Source organism: Strigops habroptila, chromosome 1, assembly GCF_004027225.2.
Source record: "Strigops habroptila isolate Jane chromosome 1, bStrHab1.2.pri, whole genome shotgun sequence".
Lineage (NCBI taxonomy): Eukaryota > Metazoa > Chordata > Aves > Psittaciformes > Psittacidae > Strigops > Strigops habroptila.
This window is the reverse complement of record NC_044277.2, coordinates 93646841-93673866: the sequence shown is the minus strand read 5'-3', so window position 1 is coordinate 93673866 and position 27026 is coordinate 93646841. Positions and strand designations below refer to the sequence as shown.

The 27026-nt window shown below is 39.9% G+C and overlaps 1 long non-coding RNA gene across 3 annotated transcripts in view; it reads right to left on the bottom strand.

The window, feature by feature from the left end:
- Nucleotides 1–27026, bottom strand: part of LOC115609618 — a 254133-nt gene that overhangs the window by 54914 nt on the left and 172193 nt on the right. The window lies entirely within an intron of this gene.

Below are 27026 nucleotides of genomic sequence, written 5' to 3'. Positions count from 1 at the left end.
GAAGACTGGGAAGGACACTTGTGCCAAGGTTGGGGTCACGAGAATAACATGGGATTCACAGATATAAAATAACTGTTTCATAACTTGAGAAAAAATTGATCTAAGTGAGTCTACTGGAAAAAGAATGTTAATTAAAAGGAGCAGATGAAAACAATTTTTCTGCCCATGGTCACTCAGCATGAGATAGTGGAAGGAAATGATGGTGAGTCATCTAAACATGGACTGAAAGCAAAATCTGAAGGAGTAATGGATACAAAACCCAAGAGATAAAGGCCAGGGTAAGCTACTGATGAATCCCAATGAAGTCACAACCAAAGGAAATTGATCTTTAATCCCCTGGGCTCCAAATATAACACATTTCTTGAATTACATAATTTTATGTTAGCTTTAAAAACGTAGTAAGAGACCAAACATTTTCATTTGTTACCATTCCTATTCTAAAAATGGAGAACACAGCCAGGTAACTTTGATACAAATGAGTCAATATTGTAGCTGTTGTTCCATCTATAGAACTGCGTTTGCGCAGGCACGTATGTATATGTACACACATAGTATAACCCAATTCATTATATACATGCACAAACTACATAAGGTTTGTTTCAGGCCTAAGAAAGGGCTTGTGCTTCCAAAAGATATTTTTCTCCATTAGTTCATCTGATAAAAGACATTTCCTCTCCAATCCCAGGTGTTACACACGTTACTTACATTCTAGCATTATTTACATATGTACAACACATACTTATTCTCCCCTCCTTTTTTTTAATTGCTTGACCTACATCAATGGACACACACTACAAATTAATCAAGTACCTAAACTTAAAAAGGAAAAACCAAACCTGAGTAAGGTGTTCTTCTTACTAATACACATGGCTTCCTAAGCGGTATTTTAAAATATATATATGTATTTCCCTAAAAACAGAAGGGCACTCTTTATGTTTTGTATGTAAGCAAAGGATAAAACCTTCACACTGCTAGTCTTTACAGCCCCATAATTTACACTTTGGTATCATAAAGCAGCAATAAAATATTTTAGAGATAGCCATAAAACTGTAATCCAAGTTCAATCTTTTCAAAAGCTCTGCTTCAACTCAGCTGTTAGGGTCTGAGCAGGATTATTTATATTTGATCAATGGCAAAGTTCGCCTGTTTTCTGATGCTGCCTCCAACCTCAGGCTTACCTCTGTGTCTGGGAGGGCATGGACATTTTGCTGTGAATGCTTTTATCTAAAGAGGTTTGCATCATTGAACCCAAAATGCTTCATCTGAAATACATGGAAATCTGGGACAAAGCATAGAAAGGCAAGGCTCTCACTGAAGTTTCATGTGGCTTTCTGGTGGGCTGTGAGAGTGGATTTTGGGGGCTGATTTTGTATCAGCCCCAAAAGAGTTTGCCCCAGCTTTCTAGATTTCATTGTTTCCAGAACCTGCACTTCTGGTGTGTTCAAGCATTACACCAACTAAATCCAAAATTTCCCTAACATATCTGAAACACGGTAACCTATGAAGCCTCAGAGCCTTACCCCAGAACAGATCCAGTGCATCTGAGAGTGGAAACTGGAAACAGACCCCTGGGCTCTGACTGCTGTCTTACCATTTGGTCTACCAGAGGCCACTACCCCAGGCCCAGACGCCCTCAGGGCTGCCAGTGCCAGCCCCATTGGGATGGGTGACATCCCAGCACCTTGATGAGAGGTGCTGTGCCCACCTTGCAGGCTATGACTGCATTCCAGCTACTTCTAGATGGTCTTCTGTGCAGGGAACGTGTTTGGTTTGGCTATCTAGGTTTTAAGTTTCAGGTCCAAATAATATATTAAAACCAAAATACCACTCCAGCCTAATTCAGACTGAAAACAAAACTTGAAAACATACAAACAAGGTGTCCCAGATACCACAAAACTTATTTCAGCTTGTTCTCTAACAGAACAGAGTAAGAGGAAGATTGAAACAATTTACGTTCATAGCATGCTTCACCAACTGATCACTTACAACAGATTGCGTTTAAAGATTATTTGGGGTTTGAGCCTACTCTCGTTGCAGTCAGCTGCAGTTTAGCAGTATATAAGTGGGAATATAAGTTCAGACATTATAGAAGATGAAGCAGTGAGCTATCACAATTCAATATACTATTATGGAAAATGCCAAGTTTAGTTCTCATAGCAAGGTGTTTAGACCCACAGTGGTTACGCTTATAAATAACTCGCAATCAGTGAGAGAATAGCTCTGATTTTGCTGTTAACCCACTGAACTGGAGCAAAGACATTTTCCTAATAAATACTGGAATGATTTATCAGTAGAGCATTACAATAAGCAAGTTGATGTTATAAGCACAAAACAAGTGTGGGAAACTGGCACACATTGTTACATAAAATACCAAGGAAAAAACTTGGATTTTGGTTCTAATAGTCATATCTTTACTTGACCACAGGAAGCAAGCTACAAAATACCACCTTGTACAGTGAGAAATATTACAGTCAGGAGGTGTATAACAATTCAATTACTCTTACTGCTTCTTCCTACGAAGAATAAATCCATTTTATCTAATATTTCTGGTGTGGTTTTGTGTTGCTTTGTGTGGCTTTGTTTTGGGGCAGGTGGGTGTGGGTGTTGGGTTTTAGTTGGTTGGTTTTTTTAACTCCATTTTCAAAAAAACTACAGTTGTGTAATTTATTTTATGTTAAGCTTATGAAAATATAAACAGTCTGATAGAATTTCTTTGACTAGACAAGCATCAGTGATGACCAGGGAACGGACTTTAGAAAGTTTTCCTGCATGCTTCACAGTATCGTGATTTGGTTTTGTTTTTCAGTTGTAGGTTATATTCCGCTTGGAAATCAGCAAAGTCAGTATTTCAGGACATTCAAGATTCCAGGAAACCTCTAAGAACAGTAACATGTCAGGCCCTGATTTGGGAATGCTCTTGCCTGTTTAACCTCAAGCACAAGACCTCACATCTTTATTACACCAAACTTTGATCAAACATTTAACTTTGAACATGTATTGAAGTGCTTTGCTGAATCAGCGAGGATCTGGACCTTTTTAAAGAGCAGCACTGTTAATTGACTGCGAAGATGTTATACCCTGCAACTAGGCTCCTAATGAGCCATGCCTCCTGGCAAGCAGCTCTGGTAGTACACAGCAGCCAGCTGGTCTGCTGCAGTAGGGCACATGGGCTACTGCATTACCCACGGGATAAGCCACCCCAACAAATACTGCAGTACAGGTTGCTTCTTGCTCCAAATGTACTGATTCCTCTGCATACCTGGCTGCTAGACACTTTTTTTTAAAAAAAAAAAAAAAAAAAAAAAAAAAAAAAGAAGAAAACAAAAACCACTTCTCCATTTTAGGGTTGTCTATAAACTAATACTGAAGTGATTTACTTAAATGATAAGTTTTATGGTGGAAGAATATACAAGGCCATAAAATGTCTTTTACAACTGGTTAAGCAGTGAAACAAAGCTGAGACATTTGATACCTGCAGAGGGGTTGCTGGCAAGGATATTCTAATGCAGTGAGCATTCACATAATAAAAGGAGATAAAAAAAATTCAGACATCATAATTGTTTCCTTCATGCTGTTTCATCTTTCAGAGCTGCATGGAATTGCAGACATTGCTTGCCTCAGAGTTTCTGCAGAAGTTGATACCAAGGACGTGTGGTTTGAGTACAAACTGAACAAGGAATAGTTTTTAAAAGTGTAGATCTGTTTGAGGGTAAGTAAATAATTGATCAAAGCCACATCCTTAGTGGAAAAGGAATGCTACAATTAGGAAATGCATCTCCAAGTTGCCTTAGTATCTTCAGCAACCTAACCTTGAAAAGTTGAAGAGATCACACTTGGCCGGGATGCAGGTATGTGCAAACCATTTGACTTCAGACAAGCCAAACCCTCTACAGCAGCTCTGAATTTGTCCCAAGCGTTCAGTTACCCATTTTGGGCATGTAAATATTACTGTGCAACATTACACATATTATTCTGAGAAGCAAAACTGTCTGTTTCAGAAAAGACATGGTGTCGATAAAGACTTTGATGGTGTCTATCAAGGGAACATTTGCTATTTCTAGGCTGTGATTGAATGAAATTCTTGTCAGAGACTACTGTATTACAGTGCCTTAAAATAAAAGAATATTGAAATAATACAGCTCCTTTAGGTTACTTCAGCTTAAAATCACGTTTCTCACACCCTTCTGCTTGAATAAAAAGCAAAATCAGAGGAATTTAAGCAAACCTCCATATGATTTTAATGGTAGCAAGATCAATTTATTGTCGTTATTCCTTCTCCTCCTTCCTAAAATTCTTCATACAACTTCCTCAGGTCAGATTTTTACTGTATGCACTCTCTGTCCTCTCTCTCCATATGCTGTACTCTGCTTTTGTTCAGTGTCAAACAACATGGGCCCCACTTTCACCTGGAACTTTTATATAGTGTTATCATACAAATGAAAGAAAATATTTTAGCAGTTTAAGCTGGTTATTATTTCTTATGCCCCAGCTAACATTCCTGCTTGTTTTGGGTGGGTAATTGGTCTATAGTCTCTGGTTACAAATTCTTACACAATTTAGATAAAATGCAAAGGATAGTTAAAAAAAAGAAAATTTGGGCATGTACTGTGTGAAAATACTTTTCCAAACTGTTCTGAAAACCGTGGATCAAATTCTGGAGTCGCTATTACGAATAATTTTTAACATACCTCTGATGCACAAGGTTAGCTTCAACCCTTTCAAGCTGTAAATTAGTCAGACTTCAATACAAACTGTGCAATTTTGACATGCTCTGTCCTGCCTTAATTGTGACATCTTGAATAAGGCCGCTGCTGTTTAGAATAACTTGTGTTCAAAAAAATACTTCTACAAATTCACAACTAATGGGATTCATCAGAAGACTATCATATTTGACATGATTTTCTTTTGTCCTTTTTGAGAAGGGAGTTACTTTGGGTACATTGGCAGAATCTCTTAAACAACACGTGGCAAGGTGGCACATGTTCTTTTGGTGTCACTTTATTTAAAACTGTAAATCAGGATTTTTGTTCTTAATGATTTTCAGTAGTATTTTACACTGCAGAACAACAGTGTAGCTTTCTGGTTCTTCAACCATTTCCTGTGCCCTGTAAATGACATCTAAAGGATGAAAAGAGTGTCAGCTCTTCTATCACCACAATATTTGGATTCCTACTCATACATTCAAGCAGATTTTGGGAGACTGAATTTAAACCAAGCCTGAGTACTTGTGGTTTTCTTAGACAACCAACTTCTCAGACTTTCAGTTTGCAAAAGTCATTGGAATATTAATAATTCTTCTCCCTTGAACTACAGATACTCTTTTCCCATTTATTTGTCTTCCTGTAAACACATTTTTTTGCTTCAACACAAAGCAGTTGCATCCTACGCATCTAATCAGCATGACCACAGTACTTAAAACTGCCTTTAATCAAAACTGTAGCGTCCAAACTATTCCTATATGCAGCTACCACAAGTATGTACCCACAGAGGCTTCTCTGCCTTTTTAAGTTGCAGTGGGGGAGCCTGCATTTTTCACACATCCTTTTCTACTTAGCAATGAATAATTTATCTCTATAAATTTAACCTTCAAAGATACCTAATACCTAAGACTTAGAAACAATAGACATAGATGAGGCATGATAGAAGTAGCTCATTCTGGCATGACAGTGTTTACATCACGTCCCTATTTAAACATGATCCCCAGGTTTAACATGTTCCCTTGCTTCCTTTACCCAGGAGGATCCAAATCTGGGGTAGCATGTCTGATGCCAACAATTTAAAAGCATCTGCTCTTTTTTGCCTTTGCTTGTTTTAGGCCTCAGATAAATTCTTCCCACCTTGATGCTTTCCCAGTTATTCTCTACTCATCTCAACTCCTTCCTGGCAGATTATTTTTCCCCTCACTGAGACTCCAGTGGATTTTGTGCACATAAGTTGATTTAAACACAGAAGTACTTGGGGGTGGAGGGAGCGTCACAAAGAGATGATTGTGAAGACACTAGTATTTCAAGCAAGACTTTTTTTGTTTCCTTTTTTCCCCCCTCTACAGTGCACCCTGTAAAACAAGTGGCTCTTTTCTCCCTCACCCAGTCTGTGCCTGTGCTGCTCTTGCTCTTGACATTACTGCAAGTCTCATGACTTGAAGACTCAGTTCCCAAAGAGAAATGCTCAAGTGAGAATGTCATGACCAGTTGACCACAAATGCTACCATTATTCATCGTTAGGCTGAATTATTCCTGCCCACCATGGATCACATCAATATGCAAAGGCATGAGCTAAGAATATGGGGAAAGACTGGCAAAAGGCCTCTGTAAGAGACATGCCAAATTTTACTGATTCGTGTCATGAACAAAGTATGTCTATCAAGGTAATCTTCATATATTGCAAGTACCTTAATGCTAAAAGGTGTCCAGATGTTAATTTCTGAACTTCAGTGCACACATTTCCCTGACTTACATTTTCAAAAGAGGGGACTAGATATTTTACCAACAGCAACATGAGAAGAGAGTCGAGCTCGGTTTTTTCCATAGCTTCATTTACCACTGTGGTCATTTCTCTTGGCAGTGACATTTTAAAAGCTGCAAGAAAAGACCAGAAACAAGGTTGACTTTCAGATTTTTTTTTATTTTTTTTTTTTTTAAACTTGAATGTTTTCAGCCTCATGTTTAGAGAGAATATTTAATCTTTCTCAGTCCATTTTTTTTTTCCTAGGACCTATACGGGGAAATAAGATTATAATTGAGAAAAAAATATACACTAACAAAATACATGAGGAAAAGCCTCCCTCAAGGGAAGACTTCTTGCCAGTTATAAAGGAGACTAATCAAAGAGAAAATGACAACAACAATTTTTAGGGCACCACCACATGAAGACCCAGTTAGCAATTACACACGTACGTGACAATAAGCCACGCACAGCTTCAATATGCTGGAGCCTGACCCACACAGTATTGCAGCTTAGTGATTTCATGGAAATGATCTCACCCTGCTGCCTGGGATCGTGGAGGCGGGGCGTGGATAGTTATGGGTGACTTTGGCATACACATACAACCGGGAATCTTGCAGGACTGTCATAGAATCATAGAATAGTTAGGGTTGGAAAGGACCTTAAGATCACCTAGTTCCAACCCCCCTGCCATATCTTGGTATTACCATTACTGACACAATGAAGGGCAAGCAGAGAAGACACAAAGGGGTATAGCAAGGTGCATGTGTCAATGCTGCATCCATATGAGCAGCATCCAAGGATGATGAGGTAAAAGGTTTGCATGCACCTGATTTCTCAGAAGTACAGAATTTGAAATGACACTGCCAGGGATCCCAGTTGTGAGCATGACCATGAGCACCTTACACCTGACTTCAAACAGACCAAGCACGAAGCCTCCTGAAAACACCAGTTTCTTTGCCAAAGAAGAGCACAAGCAGCACAAGCTTCACTTCTCCTATTTCTGCCTCCATGGCCTATGTCCCCCATAGGAAGAGGCCTGGAGCAGGGTCACTGTAGGGAAACATACAGCAAGGAGGCAGCAGCAGCCACAAAGCAGCTCCCCAGCCAGCTCAGGGCTTCACCTGGCATTGGCACTCCATTTTCCCTCAGCAAGTTGCTAAACAACCACCTGACCACAGCTAGCCCCTCTCAGGGACCAAGTCTAAGTGCATTAAAGCACATTTATGCAAGACAGGTCCCAGCTTTTAAAGTATTTTTATATAATAAAATGTATTTGAAATTTACAGCACTTTAGGATTAAGTATGTGTAGCTACAGATAAATACCAACTTCCAAAGAAATGACTTAATGCTTAAAATATTTTGACTCTATGGCACACTACCCACAAGCCCCACAGGCTGCTTGGAAGACAGAAGGAATAGAAACAAATGTATAGCAAAGATATTGCTAATATGTCCGTCTTACCAGTCAGTTTGCTTTTATTCGGCAATCTCAGGAAAGACAGCAGGAGGTAGAGAGAGGGAGAAGTACCTTTAAAAGTGCACTGATCTGGTGCATTATCCACGGTTTGTACCATACTCAGATTTCTAGTCCTTTAGCTGTGCTAACCTTTTGCCTGTTAAACGCACTCAGCACTATCCCCAACAAAGAAACCAGACCTTTTTATAGAAGCTGTAAATGTGATTTGCCTCCTTCATCTGAAGGCAGCATTTGGGGGCCAGGGGGCTCTTCCAGCTGCACTGCATCTCAGCACACACAGAGGTCTCAGAGAGGGGGCAGGGGAAGGAGAGGGGGGTCAGAAAGCAGTAGTCACTCTCCCTAACCTGGGCACACAAGACATGAACAATTAGGCACACCATGAATGCAGGCTGCCTACACAGCATGCCTGGAAATTAATGTTTTAGGATAGCAAAAGGCCACACTGTTATGAGGTTGTCTAAAGGCCACCCACAGGTCTAACAAATAAGGGGCTTAGGGAGAGATGGAAGAAGTTGCTTATGCCAAAGGAAAGGAAAAATGTGTTTTGGAGAAAAAAAAAGCCAACCCTGTCTCCTCCCATCCCATTTTTCTTTTGCCCTCCTATTCTGCTGCAAAGAAAAAGCCTCACATTTGGTAAGCCTTCTATAACATTTCTACCAGGAAGGGAAAGACAAGTATAGGGAAATTCCATTTACCCCAAAGGCTGGTTTTGTTTTATTTCATGTCTCTTTAGCTTGATTTTTTTTTTCCCCCCTAAGCTTTGAACTTTTTACCATTTATTTAAAAAAAAAGATGTTACAGGAAAAACTATGGAAATCTTGTCCAGGTTTAATCTCTATGTCAAAGCTCTCCACCCCTGTGCTTCAGGCCCTGTTCCTTCAGTGTATGCCTCACTCACCCAGAGCTCCTGAATATCGCCCTAGTGGGTGATGGAATAAGAAATGTCCCAAGAACATCCCACTAATATTGCAGCAATTATTCATTTCCACTATTGTTCTGAGATCAAAAAAGGAAAATTATTGAACTGCAGCAAAACAGTAATGTTTCGAGTGAGGCAAAATGGTTGATTGTTCACGCTTTCTTGGCCAGTTTCACTCCCTGTGCAATTTGTTTCCTTTTCACTTCTGCAAGCCACCATCCCTCTTCTCACTACCTCCCTCATAGGAGAGTTTGAAAAAGACCCGAGGGCAGCACACTGCAGATGCCAATGCATGACTGCCATCCATCCGCAGCCAGGCACGATGTGGGAATGAGGTTTGGTGCTGGTTTCCATGGCAATGCAACCACACCAGTAAGTGCACATATGGTATAGGGGCTTTTCACAGAGGTACACAAAACAATAGAGCTAAGCTTAGGACGTATAACTAACTTTAAAGCACAGAAGGAGTTACCACTGCCATGTAAAGGCAGACAATTTCTCTTAATGTTTTCCTATGACTACCTTTTTTTTCCTGCAGCAATCTATCCTTTCTAAGCAAGCATTGAAGATTACCAGTTTCAACAACTTATATAGTTGTACATACAAGCAGACAAGACAGACCACCTATATATGGTCAAACAGTATTTCCAGTGACCCCTCTTTACCCTCTCATGCCTAAGAGAGTTTCTTAAGGGCTTTCCTCAGAACCACAAAGCCAGAGCTTTAATTCCTGACCAATTTCCAAAGCTCAGCGAAAGCCAGAACAGATGTATGTTCACCACAGAAACATCCTGTGATTTTGTAAAGCAATCTGGGGGGAAGGAAAAAAAAAATAAAAAAATCTGAACTTGCAAGGCTAAGCACTCTGAAAGCTCTTGGATCAAAAAGTCATTAGGGGAAAAAAAATAGTTTGTTTCAATGTTTTCTTTTTTAAAAGAAAGTGATTTTCATTAAAAGAAAGCGCTTAATGGTTTGAACAAAAATCTAAGACTTTCAAACCTCCAGCATGGGCATAGCATCTGACAGCTACTCATTTCCTAAGCTCATGGAAGGGCAGAAAACCAACATTGCACAGGATGTCCCTCAGTTCCACCACCTTCCTGCCTTGCTCTGGCTGAGAGCTAACCATGTTCCTCAAACAGGCAAGAAGGCACAGCTGTTCTCAATGGGCTTGAGACATCCCTCGGAGACAAGCGCAGGCTTCTAAATTTAGGGCCTGCAATATTTTGTACAAAAGCTTGCTATCCTGTACGCTGCACAGAAAGTTGCCGTTCTTCAAGTCCCATTTTTGGGCTGGCTGTTGCAGACTGCCCCGGGATCAGGTAAAGAATTGATGCCTTTTCTTGAGTCTTAAAAAAATGTTGCTGTCTTGCCAACATTGGATCCTAAAGGTCCTCTGCCAGAGCTGAATATCTTACTCAAGACTGCAACTAACAAACATACTTTCCAGGGCTTTTTAGCATCCTCATGTAACTATCTTCCACAAATGCCAGACGTCAGAGACTAATGTTGCCTGACGAGCCATAACTGACACAATGACAACCAAGTATCTCATCATATAATCTTTTTTTAAGCAGTGTGGCAACCTTTCCTGCTATCCACATTTCCTTTAAATATTTCACTTTAAGCGCAATGAAATGAACTTTAAAATTGGCAGTTTAGTATAATGAAGCACTTGCAAGAGCTGTAATGTCTTTTTCTCATTTTGCTCCTAATCGACATCCATAATTTGCACATAATTCAGATTATCAGCTTACCGCTACTATAAAGGGGAGAAAACTGCATCATTTGACTGTAAAAGGAAAGATTAAAAATACTGCTCAAAACCTAGCAGGTAAAATATGAACGCACAAAATACAGCAATCAGTAAACTTTCACACCTGGGGTGAGAAAGTGGACACGAGTGTATGGAAAGTTTCCAGAAACCTCCCTCTCTTTCTTTCACATACTATATGGAAAAGCATGCCAAACCCCAAAGAAACACTCCCCACTTTTGGGGGGGGAAGGGAGGGAAGTAAACCACATGCCTTCCATAAATAGTGCTCTCCTCCCTTAAATAAACTTTGTGCACTCAGCCTGTGACTATGTTACAGTTTAAATATTTTGTTAACCTTGTGCTATATTCTCAAGAAAGCAAAAAAGCAACACTGAAAAACATCTGCCCCCAAGCAAGTTGTAGGCAGGTGTGCTTAAAAAGTGACTTTTCATCTGTTTAGAAAGAGGAGTGCCCTCGCTAGGAATGCAGCCTGATTCATCCTAGGTCATCTGGAATGGCTCAGCTCAAAGGTCCCGCTATTTATCCACAGCTAAGAAACTGCCCAGCTACACCAGCTTCATGATAAAGCTGACTTATCCTCGCACAAGGGAAAGAAAGAGAATAGCATCAAAAGAAACAGTCTTACTGAAGTTTTTAAATAAGAAATCATCTGAGCAAACCACTATCTGAGGAAAGAGAAGGAGGTTTCTTTGGAGAGATTATACCTTTTAATTGATTAAGTCACATAACCAGAAACAGTCTGAGTGCAAAGACACAACTCGGCTGAAACAACAGGCTGATCCAGAGCCCCTGACCAGACTCTGTTTTGTCATATCTGGGAAAACAAGGATATTGTGAAAGGCCGTGTTGAGTCTGCTACAGAAGAAAGCAGGCATCATCTCCCATTAAACTCTACATTGCCCCATGAAGCCACAGAGTGGAGCAAAGACCAAAAGGATGCCGAAATGAAATCAGCCCCCATCCACTCCTGCTCTAACTCTGACCTCCAAATGACTGAATTTGCACTTTGCATATATGAATAGATCACACTGAAGCCTACAAATCATATATATGCACATATACATATATACATACGTATATATACACACACAGTCCTTCACGCCCTTATCAACAGAACATCGGCCTTGTTTTTAAAACCCTGGCAATGAGGAGATTAAAGTAGGCCAATGGGCAGATTACAAGGGCAACTACACTGAGCCTTACCATTCAGCATTCTGAGTTGCAAAAAACAGACTGCAGACAATACAGTGTAAAAAGGCAGAAGCAGAGATAATAAGATAGGTCACCACAAAAAGGAAAAAAAAAAACCCACCCCACTTCTGAATGACTAAATTAAAATAGTGGGAATTATCATCTTCTGATCTGTCTGTATCTCAGTTAAAGCTGTCAACAATCAAGCTTGCTTAAAAATTGTAGTGTTTAAAATAATTCTCTCAACTCTTTATTTGTATTGGAGTAGGATTCAGCCATATAATACACACAGATTTTAGCTTCAGTATTTTCCTCCCCCAAAATGACTAGAAACCTAGTACCAAAAAAATAAAAGCTAAGAGTCATGGTTGATCATATTATAACCAAAATGGAGCTTGAAATTTAAAAGTAAACAAAAAGCCCATCCATTTTAAAAAAAAAAAAAAAAAAAAAAAAAAAAAGAAGAAAAAAAACACACCACAAGAAAACCCCACAAACCCAAACAATAAAATACCAAACCAAACACACCACACAAGTAAAGCCTCCTGCAAATGCTGCTGGCAAATTATAATTTACAAGTTGGCCATCCTGGTATAAGCTTAGAGGGGAAACATTGCCCAGTAAGCCAAGCAGGGACTCTCTGGTATCAGTTGGGCATTTGGACACACATAAAGGCAGAAAAAGACTTTTATCATAGCTTTATCTTCAATCACACTCAACTATTACAATAACTATATTGACCCAAGAATAATAGGAAGAAATGTGCAAAAGGTGGAGGAAACTCTTAAAACTGCAGTGTGCAGAAAGAAAACTGCACTGCGTGCCCAGTGACCTGACTCTCCCTGTGCTATCTCAGATTTCAAATGTCCAGCAGCCCATCTGGGCTCCCACCAAATTTATCTTCATGGGTTACACAGAACAACAACAATTCTCACTTTGCTCTAGTAATGTTTCAAGTAGGGTCACAAATGATGTAAACACCCTCCTCTAGCATCTTTCCCCCAAAAAAGGAGATGGAAATTTAAAAACATCATTTAATAAAACAGCTATTTGGAGGCCAGAAATTTACTTTGCTAGATCTGACTGTGATCTGAGCTCATTCTTTGCGTTTCCAGCCAGAGGTCTGCCCTGGTACCTGCCGTGGCTGCACAAATCTTGCCCAAAGGAAAAGGCATTCCTGGGTTCCTCATTTAAAGTCTCCAACTGTCCCCTGGGAAATGACCCGAGTCTTCCTTTGAAAAAATAAAAACCAATGTTTCAGCATGCTCTTGTTGCATGCTGCTAACGCAGGCCCAACAACAGACCCAGAAGAGCACACTGCAAGGCAAATTCTTCGTACATTTTAATTACAGTTTACACAAAATGAAAGGCAGGTTAATAAGCTCAGTTCATAAAAATTAATAAGAACTGGCATTTCTGTACAGAAGATCTGGAGACGTAGCCTTGAGAAGGCTGATCAGAAAAATATATTACATGCAAAAGTCACCTATAGTCCTCAGCTCGGAAAGAGGAGGGAGCAAAAGGGACAAGGGATGAAGAAAGGAATGAGGGATTTCATTTAATAAAAACTTTTTGAAGAGAAGCATTTCTCATTAAGCCGGTCCCTCTATACCAGAGCAGCAGATTCAAAAGGTTTTCTCAATGTGATGTTTTTCAAGACCATTGATGCACACAACTCCACAGATGCAGGAAGCAGAAGAAAACTATTTTGAGCAGCAAAGCTGGAAAGGCAAACAATAGTTGCCACCTCCAGATACTGAGAAAGCGCGCTTTCCTGAGGGACCCGTGGCCACCCATATTTAATGCGGATAAGTGAGAACATGCTCCGCTCTGGCCACTACTGCAGCTGCTCACTTGAAGCGCTGGGTGGCCGTTCACTTCACCCGCCCTGAATGCTTTTAAATGGAAAACATGAACACAGAGATCTGGGTGGTGTTATGAGTGCAGTGGCCTGAAAAGAGGGGGAAGTCGGATTGTCCCCTGCCAAACACAGTCACAGCCCTGTGCCAGGGAATCCCATGCAGAGGCCCCTACAGCGAGGTGCAGAACTGAGATGGGCCACACATCCGGAAACCACCACCCTGAACTTCCCAGTAACACCACCAAAATTACCCAAGCGTAACACACGCTTTAGTGAGACCTTTCTTACATCATGTTTTGGCTATCTTACATACAACACTAGTGTTTTCAGCAAGCAGAGAGCATGAGAAAGGTGCTGTGCACTAGGGCTTGCTCTATGTTCTCTTTCTCACCCCATCTTCATAGCTCCATGTCCAGGGTTACACTTCACGGGTCCCCACCTGTCCCATGGAGATAGTTGTGGCTCTAATTGCTCATACTAGACTTATTTCCAAATGCGTAGTGAGGAGTATTAATGTATGATTTGGTCTGTGTTTAAAAGGAGATTTCCCCCACCACCATCAAATGGGGTAAAAGGAAAATTATAAAGCTGCATTCAGAAGAATATCATTTCCAAGTTAGACACCTTCAGTTTTAAAAAACCCCTACAAAGTTCTAATCTATTAATGAATAGCTGCTGTCTTTGTAATTTTGCCGTGCTTATTCCATTACTGTCTGACACTTCCTATTGTCACTGCTTGAATTTTTAAACACTTCCGCATGACTAGTGCCAATCTCCACATTTCATGGAGGGCTGATAATAAAAGGAGAGACACACATGGGTGTATAAGAATGATTACAGCTAAACATGTGCTCTAAAGCCCGCTCTCCACATCTCTCAATATCTCACATTTTTCCCTTCCTCCTAACTCCCAGCTTCTGAAAGGAAAACAAAAATGGAAAGAAATATTAATCTTTTTTCCTCTCTTATTTTGGATTTGAGCTGGATTTATTCTTGATCAAGAGAGAGAAAAAGAGCTCCTTCTCAAAGCAAAAGGCCTCCCAGCACAGGGTGCAAAGATGCAGGACTCTTGTGTGAAACAAACAGTTGGCAAGCAAGCAGCAAGTTTGTATCTTGATTTTCTTTCAGAAAAATCTTGTAGAACTGGTACAACAAGCTATTGTGAACAGCTGCTTTGAGAATACAACCTCGAAATAAACAATCTGATTTACACACAGGACTACATGTGCCTAGACAGTCTTTTATTTGTTTACTCCCAAGGATTTCGACACCTCCATGACCCTGACTCACTGTAACACAGATTTTATGCAGATAAGTGCAAAGACCTTATGTGTTTGAAAGCACTGCTAAAGGACCTTTTTTTTTTAATTCACATTTTCATAAAATCCTGCTACCCACACCTTGAAAGAACAGCCAAAAGACTTCTCTGTAGCATGATACATCTTACTGGCACAAAAGCCAAGCTTATTGGCTGTAGTGACACCAAGCTTCACCCATCTTCACCATCACTCCCCAGCAAAAATATCTACCACACTTCTACCCAGAACTAACATCCTTACAGCCTTTGCTGGGAACGAGTGGGTATACTTGTTTTAGAGTGTGATGCAGCTCTTCACTAGGGCTCCCATGTTTGCCCAGGAAGTGTCTGCATACCTTCATGCCCCTCCTTTGGGCAGGGGACCCTATCCCACCACTTCTTTGCATCCCCTGTTTTGCTTCTTTCCTATCTTCCAGCTTTCACAAGATTCCTTCCTCCTCCCAACTGCTGCAGCGCTCTATCCTGTCTCCACACTGATCTTCCCCTCCTGCCTAACACTCTCAGGGAGAGGTCCCTGTCTCCTCATTCCTTTTCATGCTCTCTGTCACCTTCCTGAACTCCCCAGCAGCAGCCCTGCTCTCAAGTTTTGTGAACAACACTGACCCTTCCGCTTCCCCCACAGCCTGCTGCATCAGATCCATTTCCTATCCCTAGCTTAGGTTTTAGGCTTATTACCAGCCTATGTAATTCCACACTTACAGTCGACCTTCAAAATAGCTTAAATGTACAAATGTGATGGGGGGGGTGGGGAACAAATCTTCTCTTCTTTCCTTAAAATGCAGTGAAATTTACACTTCCACAGCAAGATCATCATGGTAAACAGGTACAAATGACCCTGACTGCTGCTTAAAATGTTCATTTTGTGCAAGCAATAGGTGTTTTTCACCACCTCATTTCAATAGCAGTTTCTCCATGCAGTACATGCACTGTGGACATTTACCTACAGATAAGGGCTTGTTTACATCATGCCAGCAGCACCTTGTGGCTCTACTGGTGGAAAGGACATATGGCCAAGATTTCCTCATGCCCCAGCTACCACTGACTTTGTAACCCTGGCAGTTTGATTTGTAGCAGCTCAGCTGTCCAAGTAACAGCAGTGCCCGCCTCATTGCTTGGCAGAAATCTGTTGCTCCCAGGCTACTGGTTCCTTAGATGCAATGCCCCAGCACCCCCAGTTGTCACCACAAACAAAGTATTCTTGACATTAGGAACTGTGTTTCTAGCTGAACTTGTCACTTCTTCCACTGCCAGCCAAAAATGCAACAGAATCAGCACAGTTCATTGCACTGCGCACCAGCAAGCAGAGTAGGTATGTAGCCAGCTCAGCCAGACTCATAGCTGGGTAACCACACTATACAGGATGTCTGAGGTCAGTCATTTGTAGCTAACAGTGACCAACTAAAGCTGAAGCTTTTATCTCATCAGCCATGGCCACTCACCAGAGATTCCTTAATACCCAACAGCATTCACCTGGGAAGCCCTTGATCCCTTTAAGGATTTGCAAGCAGCTCTTGCATTTGGTATGCTGGGTGGAAAAATATCTTGCTTTATGGTGGCTCCCCCATATCCAGGTGAACAGGGCTTAGGTTATTTTGTATTCCTGTCTTAGCAAAGAAAGAGGACCTGCATTATAGTAGCTCTGCTCTAAACACAATGAAAAGAGGCAGAAAAGAGGGAGCAAACCACTCCTAATCAGTCAAAGGCACACCAAGAGAGCTTGCTGATGTCTGAAAAGTGCTGACAGACTTGCATGGCACACCTGCTTCAAAGAGAATGGCAAATACAGCTGGCTAAAAGACACTGCTAAATTGTTTGCATAATAATTTAAGAGCAATCCTGAGGTGAAAACAGTTCACAAGAAATAAAGAAGATAGGTTTTCTTTGGCTTTCACAACGCACCCCCGCCCCAGTCCAAACACATAGTTCACCTACTTGGCATCTAGCTCTTACTTCCAGAAAGAGCAAGTGGCATTTCTAAATGTTAACTCCTACAACTAAAAACTAAATGCTCTGCACATAGGCCTCAGCTGTCCAATTTTCATGCAACTGGCATATACACTGGCAATTTAACAGCAACCCTAAAGCTATGTCTAGCTTACATATGCACACCTATTTACATGAATTGCTACAAAAAGAAATTCAAACCATCATGAGAGCTGATTGTTCTCGTTATTTCCCTTCAACATTAATGAAAAGCCTGCGAGCAAACAACATTCTACTCACCTTGAAATAACAAGGAAAGTGAATATGCAGGCCAGGCTTTGAGGGCTATACACAGCTTTTAAGGTTCATTCTGGATCTCCTAAAGCAAAGTTTTCAAAATTCACAAGCCCTCAGATATCATCTACTGAACTCCTCCAAATACAGGACAAAGTCTCTCAGTACAAAGAAAGAAATACACCCAATCCTCCAGGCAATGCTTTGAAAATTTATTCCTTCATGCCTTTATATTTAAATAATGACATTTGTCAAAAACTTACAATGATTGCATTTAAGACCTTTTTTGTTCGCTTTAGGTAATTCAATCACACTACCAGTGATATCTTTGTTCTTCCCTAGGAATCCCTTGGAAAACTGTCGAAAGGACAGAAAACCCTGAAAGTCATGGGGCAACATTACCTGCTTGTCCAGGGATGAAACAAGAGATCTCCTGATCATGCCCCTTGTGCAGGTCCAGCTACCAAAGTGAATCAATTTTCTGAAGGCAAGGATTGATCATAAAACTCCTTGCACTGGCACAATGTCATAATATAATATAAACCACTAACTGCTTACTTTCTAAACCCCTCTCCTTCTTTCATTCCTCTTCTCCAGGAAATAGTTACAGACTGTTTTTTCCAGAGAAGATACCTAGTTGCCTACTGCAGCCTTAGATCAAGCAGGTATTTGCATGCTTTAATTTATGTCTACAAAGTTACTTCTAGGCGCAAAGTAAAAGCTAGACAAAAGCTAGCTTAACCAGTTTTTGACAGCCGAGCATACACCAACCAACCTTATTGTCTGTTTTGCATTTGAAATTTACTGTTTATTCCCAATTTTTTTTTTTTTTTTTTTTTTTTTTTTAATTAAACAGTGCAGTCACGACAGACCTAGGTCTTTATCACGTTAAACATACTTTGAAACTTATATCCTCATTCAATTCATGCAACATATTAGCATGCCAGGTTCATTATGCAATCTGCCATGATAACAGCACATGCACAAGGTAGAGGAGCGTGTGAATTCACAGACCAACAGGTACTCTTGGGAATTGCCCAGATACGCACTTCTGGTGCACGGGAACTACCTCACACTACTTCACATTAACTGTAGGTCAAAAGCATGTACTGAGGCAGTAACCAACGTTATGAATTTACAATAAACTCACCCCACAGTAATTTGTTTGTGTACCCACAGCCATGGTTTTGGTACCAGAGCTGGGCTGGCTTCTTACCTTCTGTTATTTTAAAATTCATGTCCTTCCACCTGTTCATATTTGTCTTGTGGGGTGAAAACATATTGCATAGTCGTGGGGAGACTTTGTCACATTTGCCTTCTTATATTTTGACAGTGCAACAACATGGAATAATCCTATACAACAAATACCACCACTGCACAAACTGCACAGAGGTCTACCAGCATCCATCTACCAACACTCATACAAGGCTACAGTGAGCGACAGTAAAAGCACAACACCCTTGCTTGATGAGGTTGCTTCCTAAAGTTTAAACCAACAATAAAGAAACAAACCTGTAATAATATTGACAACTGTGATTGTTATACAAACTCTGTGAAGTGACATTTATATCCGTCTCAGCAAGTCTGAGGATCTGTAATCCTTAAGCTCTATTTTAAGCTTGTAACACTTTGCTGAACTCAAAGATTAGTATCTATTCTACATTTCTTCAATTCAACTTTTTGTAATATCAGAGTTTGAAAGATTGTCAGGACAGAAACATTTTTACCCCAAATGACAGAGGTAGTGCAGCTTATATCATACCTTTTCAGAACTTTTAAATTTAAGTTTTGCCCTTTCCTTGATTCTTTCATGCACCTTTTCCATAATCTATGTCTACTTTCTACTTTGCCTTTACTTTCTACTCTTGTTTTTCCTCCCATGGTATTTTTGTTCCCCCACTTTTTTTTTTCTCCAGAAACTTGTGCTCTGTTCCCATCTCTCACATCTATATCATTGTTCCTCTTACTAAGCAAGGCTAAGCAATCAAAATAGAGTTCAGATTTAGAGTTAACATTGTCCAAATGGGTTTCAGCTAAAGCAAAACAGTTTTTCTGTAACGAGTAGCAACACTGTATAGAATATACACACAATTAGGAATTTTGTTGGAGGGGAGAATAAAGAGTTGGTTTCGTTTGTGTTGGAAGTCCTTAGGCTGGACTTTTAAGTGAATATTGAAATGTTAAACAATAAAATTTCAAAGATATTTCATAAAAAACAAGCTATTCTTAATCATGTGTTTCACTTTTTTTAGCTGTATAATAGTTAACATTTTTCATCCTTCAGTTATTAGAAAAGGTAAAGTGTTGCATCACCTAAGACCAGTTTGCACTTGTATGCAATTTAAGATGCAGGTTTATATTTCCATTTCTTGATCTGCTGCCAGCAATGTTTCTTCCTTGGGCTGTTAAAGAGAAATACCCTGGGGCATTCTATGTGAAATACCATTATTTATGAAAATGTTCAAGGTTTTTGACAAATCAAGGGGTTTGAGCAAGTACAGATCTAAAACCACAAAACTACAAGTCTTTCAACAGGTGGCCTGCTCCATGAACAGCAAACTAAACTGATCAATAACTGTGTCTGGATTCCCAGTATCCTCCACATCAGAATTATCCAGAAATGTAAAAACGTTCAATTTATCTGCAAATTTGGATACCAAAATATTTTAATTAGGTGCTCAGATATGGAGCAAGATGGTTGTTGGCAGAGAAACTTTCTAGAGTTTTTTGAAAGTTTTATGCTTTCTTAGTAATTTTGGGAAAACACTGGGGAAAATGACTGTGCTGTTGCAGATGCCAAATGTACTTCTTGCAGCCACAGAGAACCATCTGGTCAACTGTGTTTCATGTTGTCATGATGTGCTGTGATATTATTAGACTGCTTAGCTTGATGCACCAGGGAGACACAGGTCTGAGGCAAATCTAAATGTGCCCCATACACACATACTTTTGATGTCCAACTAATTATGTAATGCTTTGGGTTGAAAGTTTAAGAACTCATTTCACAATGAGTGAGGCCAAGGCAAAATTATCTCTGCCCAACCATTTCTGAAGCAACAAAACTAGATTTGGAACTGATCTTCAGGGAGGGTTTCTTCCACTCAAAAAACAATAAATGTCTCTTAAAACTTTGCTCAAATGCATGCATCTAAACTTCCACTGAAATTCCTTCATCTCTCTCTCATACTCACAAAGGTCATGTAATCCTCTCTTCCCATGTTCAACATTAGCTATCAAACAGTGTATTGCTCCTAGATGCAAGAAATAAGTTTTTTACAGTAAAAACAATCATTACTGGCACAACTTTGATGGGAACATGGTGTCCCCATCACTGAAGGTTTTCAAGATACAAGCAAACAGGGTGCTAGACAATCTCATTTAGGCTCCCTTTCACACAAAACGCTGGGCAAGATGATCTTTCAAGGTCTCTTCCAACCTGGGCTGTTCTATGGTTCTACGATTCTGTACAAGGTCAGTGCAAATAGAAAATCTTAATCACAAAACTGATCTAAATCAAAACATTTAAATAAAATCATCAGTAAGTAAGATTTGCTTCAGAAGGCTGTTGTACTTACCTAAATAGCACTGTATTCCATATATGTGCATCCCCGAGACTATTTTTTAGTACTTCAAAATTGCTTTTAGTGAGAATCTTTCTCAAGTATTTATACCACTTATTTCAGGGTTATTTTAACCTCAGTTAAAACTTGTGATATCAGCCTTTTTTCACTGACTTAGGATTTTAAGTTTGGACTTCAGAAACAGCTACATTCAATACCTAAAGCAGCCAGTAAGAGCACCCTTCACAATGTTTTGTGTTTTAGAAATCAACAGAAAGCAATACAGTACCTAAGTATAAAGACTTGAAAACATACTTCAAAGAATTATTTCGCAGACACGAGGTTGTTTTCCGCAACATTTACTGTGGAGCAACAGGCAAAGATGATTAAATATTTGAAGAATATCACGTTTTTAAGCTGCAAGAAGTAAATCACCTAGAACATGTACACCTCCAAGGAAAATTCTGCTACACAAGATAGTCACTGCTGATTACTTCTGCTGTGCTATTTCCAAATGTTCCTCTCCCAAAAGTAAGTGAAAAAGTAGTTCAAGACAGTGGTAGGCACTGATCTGAAGTTAACTATGTACTTTCAACCTTCTTTTCCTCTACTCACCTTGGTTTTACCCAAAGTCAAATTTTCCTGGAAGAAAATTGGTTCTTGACTAGAAAACATGTTCTAAAAAGCTTTAAAAAGGGTATGTCAGTCCATGACTATGAGCAAAACCATAAAGAGGTCCCACAATCCCAACTAATGTCAATGTGCTCCTGAACCAATGCCAAGGTTATGACATATATCAGAAAACATATGTAAAATTCTTTTGGTATTTAAAAAAATAGTTTGTGTGAAGTGCACTGAAAACAAGTTACTGTATTTTTCTCATGTTACTACTTGTCTACATCACTGTCACATCACTGTGTCATTTTGATAAATGAGAAGTATAATAAGTTTAAATAAAGGGTTCGGTTTCTTGCAGGCAAGACAACAATTTTCTTAGAAAGAATTTATTCCACGGAAGATGCTGGAAGTTTATGTCAGTTCTGCAATTCCTCATCTGCCCGTACTGCAGGAGAGAGAAGCATGTTGGGAAAAGAAGCTAAAAAGTCTCTTTAAACAACTCTGTGAGGGTGGGGGCAAAGCTACCAGGGATAAATAAATATGGAATAAAGTAGAAACAAAGAACATAGAATTTTAAAGTTATTACTGCAAGTAAGTAGAGGGAAACATGAAGAGGTCAGCAGCTAAAACCCACTGATATACTAACTAATATCAGAGTTATGGTTACCAGGGCAACCATAGCCCCCCTAACTTTTGCTCTTTTAATATATTTATTTTTGCACTGAAAATTCTTTTCTTTCTAATAGCTCAAAAACTTAAGCATCTCTGTAGGTACAGACAGAGCACCTTGGGGCACAGAAGGCTTCTTTGGGAATCCTGTATGTTCACAGTGTGGAGTTGGCAGACTCACTACATATACTTTTGCTTTATCATGGGGTTTACAATGTTAAAATATTTTAAAAGCTAAAACTCCATATCTTTTTTTCTAACATTCATCACATACTTCTAGCCATTTGAAAGTCCCTAGAAACTTGCTGTCTCAAGAATCATCCCATTTCAGGACTCAAACATCTGACAGAAGGGCACATGGTTCCATCCATACTATCACCCTTGAAATCAATGAGCAAGGCAAAGCTTTCTCCCTGTGGAGGTTAAGCAAACCATGAGAGTTTGTTCAGACCAAGCCTGGGAACAGAAACCAGGTCTTTTGCATGACTGCATGACACATTACTGAAAGGTTATTGCACTGACCTTTGGTCTCAGTCACAAAACATTACGGATAATCCTCATTTCGATTAATATTTTTTGGTTGGGTCTGCTTTTAGGTTTGGCCTGCTGCTTATTTAAATAATTCTCAGGTATTTGTGCTCTCATACTCACCAGTCCCCATTTATACTGTTTGGTGATTGCACTAAATCTCAAAGTAGATACAATCTTTAGAGTTACCTTAGGCTGAAAAATTAATTGAATAGACAAGCAGAGCAACTACCACACTCCTTGGCTGATTTACAGAATAACCTGCAGAAATGCAGAAAAGTATGTTACAGCTAGGATCAACAAAACATGTCAGGGGGCAGAGAAAAGGGGAATGGAGAGAAGGGGGAGGGTGTACATAGTGGACTCTTTCAGTAGGATTTCCCAAAAGCAGTCTGGAGAAGGCCCAGTTTGGGAAACTGAAGCTGGCTTACGCTGATGAGGAATGCTCAAGTGGAATGAAGTTATGCTAATCGTAATGCTGTGAAATATGTACTACCCAGCTGGAAGCAATAAGAGGACACTGCTGTTACTGATTTGAGTGCAAAGAGAAAAAACCTAGGTATGATTCTGAAAATTTCTTGAGTTGCATATTGTGCAATCACATGAAGAACTAGTATTTGCTAAAACTGGTAGTCTTAAATTTTGACATTTAAATAAATTACCCCAATAGCATTTTAGAGCTCTACTGATAATTACAAAAGCATTTCAGACTTTTTACAAAGGACATTTTGAGGAAATATTAAGATTTTTTTCTATTGTTCTTTTGCAGAGTCATACTATAGCCAGGGTTATGATCTGAATATTAGAACATCATCATATTCAGGCAAACAAATCTGAACAAAAGAATTTGTACACAAGAACATTTTAATTGATAAGGCTTCTTTTAAAAAGCTAAGAGAAAAAATATTGACAGCTTTCCTACAGCACCAGAAATACACTTGCAACAATACTTTCCAAGAACTGTATAATGGCTAACAATGCAACTTCCAGCAACAGACATAAACTTACAACCTCAGCCATAAATGTATGACCTCAAAGTACATGCTACGTATGTAGTTTCTTTAAATTAGCTGACATTAAGAACAGGTTCCAAGGTTGGGGAAACTAATCTAGACTTAAAGAGTTGCAATGCTGCACCAGAAGCTGCTTTGATTCTTACCACCAGGATGCTAGATAAGTTCTAATCTCACCATCAGTTATGAAAGATTCTTATGACAACTTTGATTTTACAAAATTGAGTTATCTTCCAGCCTGTGGACATTTTCCTATTGCATTCTGGGTTAATCCACGTGTACAGCTCACTTCTGTCAGAATGACAAAAGACAATTGATTTTGTTTCATGGTGTATTCTTATCAATGCGGTCCTCTGCTCTTAGCCAGTCTTTGACTGATAGGGTGTTAGGGAAAAGGTCCATTAATTGATTTGTAAATAATTACAGCTAAGTTTTCACTTTTGACTAGCTATCAATAAAAACCTATCCTTTTTCCACTGGTGAATGCTTTCAAATCAGCTTCAGTGTCCAACTTTCTGCCACAAAATTCATTAAAATCATTAGGTCCTTTTAGAGTAGCACCCACTGGTGATGGCAGAGGTAAGAGTGTGTCAGCATTTCTCTTATACCACTCATGAGGATGGATGAGAGAAAAGCGAAATAAATCCATAACATGTCTGGGAATAAAACAAGCCAAATCAAGCGTTTCTTAAAGCGGAATTTAATTTTCAGATCTGGTGGAATTTCATCAGGTATACAGACGAAAAAGCACATGGTACATGTGTTTGCACTCATGCAAAGCCTTTGAGTTCATGACCTGTGAGCACACATGTACACAGGTGGTCTGTCCACCCATGTTCCCAGAAACTTTTGAACCTCTTGACAAACTAAAGTTTGACAGAGGACTAAGTCTCAAAGCTAGTAAGTTCCAACAAATTTTGTGAAAATATGCAGCTGGATACATGCAAGGGAGACCTATTTAGTGCCCTGATAGAGCAGAAGGCTGCAGAATGAGCTCCACAGTATTAGATACTTGAAAATTAAACCCATATGGGGGAAGCAAAAGATAGCCAAGGAGGCTAGAAAGCAGGCACACACACATACACCCCCCCCCAGAAAGCAAACGTAGAGTTTTGCAGGTCCCCAGGTGAGAATCATCTGTTCTTAGAAACCCAGGTTTCATAGAATCACAGGATGGTTTGGGTTGGAAGAGACCTTAAAGCTCATCTAGTTCCAACCCCCCTGCCATGGGCAGGGGCATGTTCCACTAGACCAGGCTGCTCAAAGCCCCATTCAGCCTGACCTTGAACGCTTCCAGGGATGGGGCAACCACAGCTTCTCTTGGCAAACTGTTCAGATTGTGAACAGTGAGTGTGAACAGAGGTTATGAACCACCCAAATAGTGAAGAATTTTTTTGTAATCTAATATAAATCTACTCTCTTTCAGCTTAAAGTCATTAGCCCTTATTTCAGTGGTTTTAATCTGTTCTAGGTTTAAGATTCCCATCTTCTCTTTAGCATCTCATGCAGAACAGAAAACCCTGCACACAAATTTGAGTTTTCAGAGGAAAGTATAAACTCAAGTCTGAAAAGTAGGCATAATACTACTTAGGCAACACTTTCATAGGCTCTTAATACATTGAAGCTGTAATAAGAACATACTGAAGTTGTCACACACTCAAAGTACAAATACCGTTAATCCAAGCAACTGCATCATATTTTGAGACCGCATTTTAAGCGGCTAGTGCAAGGCAAGGCAAGTTATATTTAATTCCTTGTACATAATGCCAACAAATGAGATTTAGAGTTGTACCGGAGAACTGCCTGTTCAGCATTATAAAACAATTGACCAGAAGGCCTTCTTTATTGCTGCTTTCCAGTGATAGCCACCTGCTTCACATTAACAAGCACCACCACCACATAGTTCACCGAAAAATACTCCTACAACAACTATGCAACAGTTTATTATATCATTTTTGTTATTAATATCTACTCCATTTGTCAATCCATGTTTTATACCTGCCAAATATCTATGAGCCTTTCATCTCATTGCCTTTACCACCAACTTTCCAGAAGGACCTTAAGCTTCAGTGCACCTAACTAAAAAGGTATATGTCAGCACACCAACAGGTCCTATGCATAAAACACAGAAACAGCAAAGGTTTGAGTTACAGTCTCTCTCCCTCTCTCCTGTGACATTTCCCATTAAACTCTCCACCAGCGTACTTTCAGCACCCGCATGTTGAACCATTTCAGTGACATTCCTGCTTGTTCACAGAGTAAAGGTATGAACCACTGTCATAGCACATTCACTTTATGCCTTTTAAATAGGAATTTGTTAAGAAAAGATGAAAATATCCCCCTCATAGCAGAAATAGTTTTAAAGTTCAAGTCTTCCCAGTCTCATGGATCCTGGTGAGGCAACCATTGGGGTCAGCAAAATTATGGCTTTATGTGGGAGACACACTTCTCCAAGTTTCCCAGAAGTGACTGGGTCTCCTCTCCTCATGCAGCCCATACGTGTTTAGCTGCAGTGGCACCTATGGACACCATTCTGCTACCAAGGGAAAAGTCCATAAAAGACAGAGCAAGCCAAGCAGGCAGGAGACAGCCAGAAGGCTACAGCCTGACCACATTGCACCCTTGTCGCAGCAGGAGTCACTGGGTTGCCTCAGCAAGAATCGGACTCATGTATGCAGTAGTTTTATTCCACCTGAAACATAAATAATCTGTTGGTCAGTCACATCTGACATCACTCATGCATATGGGGAAGGTTTCCTGAGGAATACTTTGTCAGGGACAGCGGTATCGCCTGCTGAAATTGAAGCAAATGAACCTCATATCTAACGGACTCTTTGCCCTAGGCTCAATCACAGCATGATTCTTGAGTACTGTTAAGACCTTAATGGGAGACCCAAACATAATTTAGATAAGTATTTTGCAAGGAAAGAAAAACTGGCAACATGTTTCAATTAAAACCTCTGTAACCTAAGAATCTGTCTTTAAACCACTCAGAGAAGCCTCTAAAATCTGATAATCACTTAATATTTCACACTTACTGCTCAACATGAACCTCAACTACAGCTTTTGTAAACTGTGGCATCATTCTTGTTCCAGATGGCATGAAAAATAATTTATAAACAAAGTTCAGCAGGTTTATAGCAGCTGTTCAATTCCAGCACTTTGGCCACCCACTTCAGCACAACCGAGAGCTTTCAATCAGCTCCTGCCTCTCATGGGGCCTTCAAACACCAGCAGAGCATGTGTTCAATATACTCTCAGAAAGTAGCCAGAAAAATAGGGAGAGTTAGTCACCCAGGCAACCCTGTTGCACACCTGCAGCATGTTCATGCTGCCTTTTTCTTTTTTAATGCATGAATCTAAGTGATAACAAGCAGTAAAACATTTCAGAGTTTAAAAAACACCTTCGTTAAATACGCTTCCTACAAAA